We start from the raw sequence: 8,205 nt of genomic DNA on the forward strand, positions 1-8,205 counted from the left end.
GTCTTTTAAAGGCCTGAATTATTGCATTGGTCAGCCTGTTTTTCTCCACTGGAATGTTTCCCCAGGTCATTACCTGTGAAATATTCAGCAGTTGAGACATCACCTTGCTCCAGGGAAAATCTGTGGCCAACATTCCACTCAGGTTGGAGTTCTCCTTGCCAGCCAGTGAGTGATACAATCTCTGCCCTATAGGCTGCTTTCTTGGACCATTCCCAGTACCAGCTATGTTAGTTCAGTTCTTCTGAGATACCATGATGGAATTAAAGGTATATGTAACTGATTAGGAGGAAACACTTGTGAAAGAAAAATGGTACATCTGTATATAGCACTTATAATAAATGGAGCTTTTAGAACTAGAAGTTGCTCTGAGTCATTGAGTGGTGAGTGAATGCAAAGGCCTAGGACATTACTGTACACCACTGTAGACTTTATAAACATTGTATACCAACATTACCACAAACACATGAGTAATGTGTTGAGCTATGATGTTCTGGTGGCATTGTCACTAGGCAATAGGAATTTTTCAACTTCATTATAACCTTATGAGACCACTGTTGTTGACTGAAACGTAGTTATATGGCACATGACTGCATATTCAGTTACTGGGAACAGCCCAGGGGAAGCGTGGCAGTCCTGTGACTGCTGCTGTGGGTGCTGAAAGTACAGCAGATAAAGGCCATCAGACAGTATCCTCCTTGGCACAGGTTATCGCTTGAAAGGAAATCTAGGCAGTGTATCCCGCAGCTGTCACTTCTATCCTTTGCTCATTGATCTGTAATGTCTACTTTGCCATAAATTGGATTTCTTTGGATTTATTTTTGTGTTCTCTATCCTGTTCCATTGATTTTTATATGTATCCCTGTGGATACATATAAAAGCTTTATATTAAGTCCTGTTAGTTGATAAAACAAGTACCTCTGCCTTGTTCTTACACAGGTATTATCTGGGCTATTCTTGTCCCTTTCCTCTTTCACATAAATTTCCAGATCAGCTCCTCAAGTTCCACAAACAGCCCTTTAGTGTTTTCATCGGAATTGCATTGAATATTTAAGATCAATGGGAAGAACTAACATCTTTATTAGATTGTCTTTCAATCCAAGGATGTGATATGTCCTTCCTTTTATTTAAGTCTTTTACAATGCCTTTGAATGTTTTATTTTTCTCCTAGAAAAGGCTTGCACATCTTTTTAAAGATTCATCATTGGTACTTTAAATTTTTTCCATTGATGTAAATGGTATCTTTTCTTGAAAAATTTACATTTTCTCTTTCTTGCTGTTGTATAGTTATATGTTCAGAGTTGTCCTACCTTGAGGCTAAGGGGCTTGGCCTTTGATAACACATTAGGGAGGCTTTGGATAGGGGCTGCCCTCAGGGACTGAGTGTGACCCTGTGTGAAGAGTCTTTCAGCCTGAGGGCAATGCCTGGAGAGTGACTCATTTGAGACCGGTCAGCTGCCAACATTCCCACAGGCTGGGCAAAGAGGAGTCAGTCGTGAAAGGGGAATCACAGGAGAGTGTCACAGCAATCACTAAATGCCCTTTAACAGGGTTAAAGAAGTTTTCTTTTATTCTTAGTTTTGTGAAACATTCCTGCTTTGGTAGAGGAGTTGCCCAGCTGTATCGTGTGGGGAATTGGATCTGGGATCTGCTTAAACAGACTTTTGGCTAATCCTGATTTCAGTCTTACCTTTAGCCCTGTTTTCATAACTACCTGTTGTCCTTCAAACCTGAGTTTTTCTGTAGCTCTGCAGGATGGACTGGCTTGCTTTTAGGCCTCCCCACCACTAGCATAGGTGTTAGCTTTCTTTGGTTATCTAAGTAAGTTACAACTCGGCCACCTGCTTTCTAACCTTCAAAGGTTTGGTGCTATCTTCTCTCCTGTTATTTTTGTCCTTGTACTCTCTTCTTTTTATTTTTCAGTCATCATTTAAGTTGGATTCCAAAAGGAGCAGGGGGAAAAGTGTATGTTCAGTTGATCTCTTTGCCTGGACATCCCCTCAGTATTCTGATTTAGAGATTTATGAGGTAAAGATAAAGCAGGTGAAGTTTGACAAATGCTGTTTCTGATGCCCGAAATTACCCTTTCTTTTTTCTCTCTCTTTGCTTGTCTAACCCATCCTTCAGGTCTCAGTTTAGAAGTCAAATTCTCCTTTACAGCCTAAGTCTGGGTTAGATACTCCTTCTATGTGATTGCATTACAATCTGTCACTTTTATTGTAGTATTTATCATACTTTGCTGTAATTGCTTGTTTATCAGCCTATAAGAACTCATAAGCTATACATTTATTGACAGGGGGCTGGCTGTATTTGATCTTTATTGAAGTCTGAAGTCCCAAGCACAGAGATGATGTAAGGGGTATCTGACAGAGTTTTATTGAGTAAATACATAAATAAATCACAGAACTTTGAACTGATTTCCAAAAAATGCAGTAACTTATAAAGCTCTCACTTTTTTTCTCTTTTTCTTTGCTGGAGTGTAGAAACTAAAAAGGCAAAATACTAGTTTTATTTCCATGGACATTAGAATCATAGATGTTAATGCTTTAACCAATGCCATTAAAATTACTTGGATTTCATCACTAATATGAAGAGATTAGAATAGATAATGTGTAAAGTCTTTTCTTACTTTAAAATTCTTTGAAAGTTTACTGCTTATACTTCTTTTAATATCTAGGCAATATAAAAATCTCTAGGAGAAAGGCATTACGACAACTACTACATAAACAATAAAATATGAGGATAAAACATTAAAAATGGAGAATATATTTTAAAAATATTTTAAGGGTTGTATAAATTTGTTAGGTCATAATTCAAATTTTAGGAAATGTAAGCATTGACAATCATTAAGGGAACTTTTTGTTATGGGTGGACAATTTTCCAGTAAGCCAGCATTAAATATTTATTTCTGATTCTGTTAACCAGGGTATGGTAAGCTGATCAAGGAGATGCTGTAAACCAGGGTAATCTGATCAAGGATATGCTAACGGCCAACTGTTAACCAGGGTGTGGTGATCTGCTCAGGGATGTGCTGGTGGCCATATAAACTGCCTCTTCTGGGAGCTCGGGGCTGATCTCTTCTAACCCTGTGTGGTGGAGAGTCAGTCCCCGGCCGGCTAATAAAGGCTCACAAAAGCACATTTATGCTTAGTTACCCACCTTTGATTCTGAAGGCACAGAAGCCCCTTTTAGAAATATTTGTTTAAAGAATGCCCTGGAAGATGCTTTTGTGACAAGCAAACTCATCCTTCATTGTGGAAAATCTGTTACTTGGTCTGTAATTCAGCTTTATTGGAAATCTGGAAAGTCTAACTTGGAGGAGCATTCTTTCTCCTCTCATGTGTATACTTTTATCAAAGGAGACAATCCCTTATGCTCTTAATTTTTTTGACTTATCTGATAAAAAAGTAATAAGTACACAAAGTAGACAGTATGAAAAGCAAAGGAAAAATTATTAAGGAAAACTTAAAATCTCCTGAAGTCCTGTCTCTGAGAAGCCACTACTGCTAATACTCTGTTGCACTAATTTCCTTGCTTTTCTTTCACCATGTTTATTTCCTTTCATAGTTAAGGCACACAAAGTGTAACTCAAATAGCCTTCTTTTTCCTCTTAGTAATGAATCATTGCTAAGACTTTATTTTATTAAGTGTTCTTTAAAAGCATGATTTTAATGGTTGTATAATGGTCGTCATATGAAATACATAATTTAATAGATTTCCTATTGTCATGTAGAGTGATTTATTAAATTTTCCTATTATAACAATAAGCTTTATTACATACATTCGTTTGGTTACTCTTGAGGATATTCAGTTTTTAACTGAAGGATAAAAGTAAAGAGTTTTGTAGTAGGGACTTGAGATAATACATGTGAAATGTATATAAATTAGAAAATATATTACTCTAATTATTAATATTAGTATATGGAGAATTTTATTTGTATTATTAAATTTAACCAACTTACTATTTGAGAAAAATTAGATTACATCTACTTTTAGAATGAATTATATCATGAATCGGTCTACATATATACATACATACATATATATAAAATATATATTAAAATAAAACAAGTGTTTGTCAGAGACCACTTATTTTCAAACTGAGTGGCAGTCTGAGTGAAGGTATTATATTGGTTGTAACCAGCATTTAAAACAATTGAGATATAATTGACATATATCATTGTATTATTTTTAAGTATACAACATAATTTGATATATGTATATATTGCAAAATGATTACCACGAGAAGTTTAGTTAACATCCAAACAACTTTCAAATTCCTCAAAAAATTAAAAATAGAACTACCATATGTCCAGTAATTCCATTTCTGGGTATTTATTTGAAGAAAACGAAATCACTATCTTGAAAAGATATCTGCATCTGCATGTTCATTACAGCATTATTTACAATAGCCAAGATATGGAAACAACTAGAATTGATTTTGAAAACTAAAAGCTACTGGCATTGACCATGATAGAAAAGTCCATTGTTTTATAACCACTAGAGGACAGCATATTACATTAGTTTTTTTTTTTTTAAATCTCAGACACAATGGCTTAAGACATACTAACCTAGTTTTACAACTGATTATGATCGACATAAAATTACACTTAAAAATATGTTGGACCGTTAATGTGATTTGAGGCCCTTCTATGTGCTATACACCTAGGTGGGAATATATTAATGAACTAAGACATTCTATAATTTAGTGAGGAGACAACTGTGAAAATAAAAGGCAGTTATCTATGTCTTTCTGATTTAGTCTGCCTTTCCAACCTCATACCCTTTACTCCCCAACTTGCAACCTGAGCTACAGTCATGCTGAACTACTTGTAGTTGCCTTGTACATGCTGTTCTTACTTCCTGGAAAATTGTTTGTGCTTCTCTTTGCCTAGTGAACCCCAACTTACACCTCAAGCCCCAATACCCTGACTTTTCCAGTATGTGTTTTCTCTACTTCGCTCCTTTGGGGCCAATTTTAGCCCTGTTACAGTTGATTACTTATGTCTCTTTTCCCCAGGAAACTGAGACACTGGAAGGCAGAGGATGTGTTGTTTTGGTTTCTCTAGCTGTGGTAGTGCCTGTCAACATAGTGCTTAAAATGCACATTTAATAAATGTGCAAATAAAAGTGCTATGAACAGATGATGTAATAAAATAATCTCCTGTGTAATCTATTGACCCTTCTACCCTCTCCTTCCATATATACCACTAAAAAAGGAGCTGTTAACCTCCTAAGCAAACCAAAGACAGACTGTTTTGACTAGATGATAGCAAGGAAGAATTAGGCTCTGCCCATATAAGAAAAGGAAAGGGAATTTTGGAGGATAATTTAAGTTTCCAAGGTATTCCCCCCACGACACCTTGGGAATGATGATATGTACTTTAGAAATACATGACTGAGACTAAATAGTCCTTGTTCCTCTATACTTTTCTTACACTATTATTTACACTGTCAAGTGGGTAAAGTGGTTTTGTTTGCCATTTGGCTAGCATGTAATACTGGACATCTGTAGCATCAAGAAGACATGGTGCCTAGTACATTTCACTTGTGGTCTATAAAAACTAAAGGAATTAGAGTCAAGCTTCGACATGCCCTACATACCACGCAACGAACTGAACAAGTCTCCATCCAAATGGTATAAGTGTTTGTTTATAAACATTTTGTTATATATTCACTTTAGATATGTTTGCAAAAAGATGAAAAAATAATTTTGCTTGTTTTAAATCTTGTAGATATACCCATACTCACAATCATCTAGAAAATTCTTTTCTGTAATGAGACCGGGTTGTACATTATAAGGGTTAAGAGGGCTTTAAAGCCAAATAGACTTTGGTTTGACTCCTGTATGTGTCTTTTCCTAGCTTGGTGACCTTGGGTACATTACATGACCTCACTGCACCTCAGTTCCCTGATTTGAAATATAAATACAACAACAATACTTACCTCATTGGGTTGCTAGGATTGATGAGATCCTGCATCTAAAGAGCTGTGCACAAGATTTGGCATATTGTAAGCTTTCAATAAATGTTAGCTATTATTACAGGATAAAGATCTTTATTGCAAGATAAAATTACTTTTTCTTGGCAAATAGACTTCTTTTTCTTTCAAATAACTGGTATTTACTATTTTTTCCCCCACTATGGCAATAAGAGGTGTTATTTTTTTCATTTTGATAAGACATATGTCATAAGCAAATGAGGCCTTGTGACCATGAGAACCTTGGTGAAGGTGAAGTGAAGCCTTCTGCCCAGGGGGAACTCTGTGGGCTTCAAAAAGTCTCTCTCGGTGTTTCCCATCCAGAGTTCTTACCTTTGCTGCCCCTGCAGACACAGTGGGAAATACTACCTTGTTGTTAAACACCTTGAGGCTCTTCTACTACTTTGACAAGAGTGAAATTTCTCTTCTTTAGTGTTATTGATGTTGGACTTGGAATATGGCTTTCAAACAGATTGTCTAAATTGTTAATTTCCGTGAGTAGGTACATTGCTCTGTATAATCCATACCAAAACTAAATCACACACACACACACACACACACACACACACACACACACACACTACATTTTTAAACAAACTATTATGTGTATATTTTAATGTTTCATATAATTATAGTGACATTTGTTCTGAACCAAAAATTGGGACATATGGTACAACAAAGATTTAAAACGTTTTGAGTTTAAAAAATTTTAACTTTTAATTTTGAAATAATTTTAGACTTACAGAAGAGTTGTCATGATAACACAGAGAGTTCCTATATATTCATTACCCAGCTTTCTCTAATGTTAACATCTTACATAACCATGATAGAGTCATCAGAACTTAAAAACAAACATGTATAATACTGTTAACTAAACTACAGACTTTCTTAGGATTTCACCAGTGTTTTTTCACTAATGTCCTTACTCTGTTTCAGGGTCCAATCCAAGACATCATGTTACATTTTATGTCCTTTAGTTTCTTCTAATTTGTGATTATTCCTCTTTTCTTTCATGCCCTTCGCACTTTTGGAAAAGTATCAGGCATTTTCTAGAATGTCCTCAATTAGTCTGATTTTGTGTCCTCCCCCCCTCCTACTGATTAAATGAAGGTTACAGATTTTCAGGAAGAATACCACAGAATTGATGTACCCTTCTCAGTGCATTATCTCAGGAGGGGTACAACATGATATTGACATGTTTTCTTACTTGGTTCAGGCACTATCTGCCAAGTTTCTCTACTGTAAAGTTACTTTATTCCCTTTATAAATAATAAATACTTTGGTGGAGATATTCTGAGGCTACGTAAATATCTTTTTTCTTTTTAAATTTTCCAGCTAATTTTAGTATTCATTTGTGGATCTCGCTTGCAATAATCAGTTGCATGGTTTTCTAATTATGATGTTTTTTATTCTCCTCATTTCCTCTACATTTATTAATTGAAATTCTTCTGTAAAGGAGAGTTGCTCTTCCTTCCCCATCTATTTATTCAATCATTTATTTATATCAGTACGGCCATATATATTTGTTTTATCCTTTGTGTTATAATATTATTACTATTTATTTCGTTCAAATTGTTCCAGCTTTGGCTATTGGGAGAGCTCTCACGTTGGTTCCTGTGTCTTTTTGAAATGTTGCCATTTTAATTTTTTAATAGTATATTCTTACTCCAGGCCTATGTATTTTCCCCATACTAATCCTGGAATTAATCACTTTCTTAAAAGCCCTACTTCCTTTTATTAGACAGTGATATTTAGAAACAAAGATCTAAGTATCAGGTCCTCTTAGTAGACAGAGCAAGGAAATATGTTTATTTCTATTCATTTATCTGCATATATATTTTTAAAAAGCATGACTTTATGCTGATACCTCTGATGCCAATTTAGTACCACAAGTTTTCGTCTAGAATTCTCTGTTTTTGGAAAAAGTAAAATCAAAAGAACAGAAAATGGATCAGGGCTGCACAAGAGAATTTTTGGCTCGACGGAGCCATTCTTCATGGTACAGTAGTAATGAATGCATAACTCTATGCATTTGTCAATACCTATAGAATTGCATAATACAAAAGGTGAGTTTTACTATGTGCAAATTAAAAAAATCAGCCAAGATGTATGACTCATCATAGAATGCAGACTGTGATGAATAAATCTAACTGTATTAAAATTAATGACATAACTGCACTGAAAGGGGTTGGGTTGAAAGGAGCTGACCGAAGTAACTTTAGAAAACAG

This window comes from Rousettus aegyptiacus, unplaced genomic scaffold (assembly GCF_014176215.1).
Source record: "Rousettus aegyptiacus isolate mRouAeg1 unplaced genomic scaffold, mRouAeg1.p scaffold_m13_p_5, whole genome shotgun sequence".
NCBI lineage: Eukaryota > Metazoa > Chordata > Mammalia > Chiroptera > Pteropodidae > Rousettus > Rousettus aegyptiacus.